The 2500-nt window shown below is 45.6% G+C and overlaps 1 protein-coding gene across 1 annotated transcript in view; it reads right to left on the bottom strand.

Annotated features, from left to right (window-relative positions):
- The window catches only part of LOC143277205 (uncharacterized), a 95822-nt gene that overhangs the window by 3982 nt on the left and 89340 nt on the right, over positions 1-2500 (bottom strand). The gene's annotated exons all lie outside the window — the stretch shown is intronic.

Below are 2500 nucleotides of genomic sequence, written 5' to 3'. Positions count from 1 at the left end.
AGAAGGAGCAGGAGCAGGAGGAGGAGGAAGAAGAAGAAGACGATGATGATGATGAGGAGGAGGAGGAGGAAGATGATAATGAAGATGAAGATGATGATGAAGATGAAGATGAAGAAGAAGATGATGGTGATGGTGATGATGATGATGATAAGGGAAGATGAAGAAGAAGAAGATGATGATGATGATGATGATGATGAAGTAGAAGAAGAAGAACAACAACAACAACAACAACAAAAACAACAACAAATGAACACAGCGTAAATATGGAGTTGATATAATCAAGGTACGGAGTGAGGTGTTGCCTAGTGTCATCACAGGTGGAGCTGAGCATGGTAAACTTTAGTAGAAGAAGAAGAACAACAACAACAAGAACAACAATAAGCAGCAGCAGAAGAAGAACAACAACAACAGTTTCAGTTTCAGTTTCAGTTTCTCAAGGAGGCGTCACTGCGTTCGGACAAATCCATACACGCTACACCACATCTGTTGAGCAGATGCCTGACCAGCAGCATAACCCAACGCGCTTAGTCAGGCCTTGAGTGCATGCTTACATATTTGTGTACCTATGAAAGTGGATTTCATTTTACGTAATTTCGCCAGAGGACAACACTCTCGTTGCCATGGGTTCTTTTTCAGTGCGCCAAGTGCGTGCTGCACACGGGACCTCGGTTTATCGTCTCATCCGAAAGACTATAGAAGAACAACAACAACAACAACAAAGAGAAGAAGAAGAAGAAGAACAACAACAACAACAACAACAACAAGCAGAAGAAGAAGAAGGAGAACAACAACAAAAAGACTGTGTTAGAATGAACATAATGTAAAACATCCAGTTGACATAATCAAGGTGTGAGATGTTACCTAATGTCATCACAGGTGTAGATCAGCGTGGTAAGAAGAAGAAGGAGAAGAAGAAGAAGAAGAACAACAACAACAACAACAAAGACAAGAAGAAGAAGAAGAAGGAGCAGGAGGAGGAGGAAGAGGAAGAAGAAGAAGGAGGAGGAGGAAGAAGAAGAAGGAGGAGGGGGAGGAGGAGAAGGAGGAGGAGGAGGAAGCAGGAGGAGAAGGAAGAAGGAGTAGGAGGAGGACGAGGAGGAGGAGGAGGAAGAAGAAGAAGGAGGAGGGGGAGTAGGAGGAGGACGAGGAGAAGGAGGAGGAGGAGGAAGCAGGAGGAGGAGGAAGAAGGAGTAGGAGGAGGAAGAAGGAGTAGGAGGAGGAAGAGGAGGGGGAGGAGGAGGAGGAAGAAGAAGAAGAAGACTGAGTTAGAATACACATCATGTAAAACATCCAGTTGATATAATCAAGGTGTGAGATGTTACCTAATGTCATCACAGGTGTAGGTCACCGTGGTAAGAAGAAGAAGAAGAAGGAGGAGGAGGAGGAGGAGGAGGAAGGAGGAGGAGGAAGAAGAAGAAAAAGGAGGGGGAGGAGGAGAAGGAGGAGGAGGAGGAAGAAGAAGAAGAAGAACAACAACAACAAAGAGAAGAAGAAGAAGAAACAGGAGGAGGAGGAAGAGGAAGAAGAAGGAGGAGGAGGAGGAGAAGGAGGAGGAAGAGGAAGAAGAAGAAGGAAGGGGAGGAGGAGGAGGAGGAAGAAGAGGAAGAAGAAGAAGAAGACGACCGAGTTAGAATGAACATAATGTAAATCACCGATATGATGAAGGTGTGAGATGTTACCTGATGTCATCACAGGTGTAGGTCAGCGTGGTAAGAAGAAGAAGAAGAAGGAGAAGCAGGAGGAGGAAGCAGGAGGAGGAGGAAGAAGGAGTAGGAGGAGGACGAGGAGGAGGAGGAAGAAGAAGAAGACCGAGTTAGAATGAACATAATGTAAATCACCCAGTCGATATAATCGAGGTGTGAGATGTTACCAAATGTCATCACAGGTGTAATCAGCGTGGTAAGAAGAAGGAAAAGAAGAAGGGGGAGGAGGAAGAGGAAGAAGAAGAAGGAGGGGGAGGAGGAGGAGGAAGAGGAGGAGGGGAAGGAGGAGGGGGAGGAGGAAGAAGAAGAAGATCGAGTTAGAATGAACATAATGTAAATCACCCAGTCGATATGATGAAGGTGTGAGATGTTACCTGATGTCATCACAGGTGTAGGTCAGCGTGGTAAGAAGAAGAAGAAGAAGGAGAAGCAGGAGGAGGAAGCAGGAGGAGGAGGAAGAAGGAGTAGGAGGAGGACGAGGAGGAGGAGGAAGAAGAAGAAGACCGAGTTAGAATGAACATAATGTAAATCACCCAGTCGATATGATCAAGGTGTGAGATGTTACCTAATGTCATCACAGGTGTAGGTCAGCGTGGTAAGAAGAAGAAGAAGAAGGAGAAGCAGGAGGAGGAAGCAGGAGGAGGAGGAAGAAGGAGTAGGAGGAGGACGAGGAGGAGGAGGAGGAAGAAGAAGACCGAGTTAGAATGAACATAATGTAAATCACCCAGTCGATATAATCGAGGTCAGCGTGGTAAGAAGAAGAAGAAGAAAAAGAAGAAGAAGAAGAAGAAGAAGCA

The sequence above is a fragment of the Babylonia areolata genome, chromosome 33, assembly GCF_041734735.1.
Source record: "Babylonia areolata isolate BAREFJ2019XMU chromosome 33, ASM4173473v1, whole genome shotgun sequence".
NCBI classification, from domain to species: Eukaryota; Metazoa; Mollusca; class Gastropoda; order Neogastropoda; family Buccinidae; genus Babylonia; species Babylonia areolata.
Note: the sequence above shows the minus strand (reverse complement) of the source record. Positions and strands in the feature narration are given on the sequence as shown.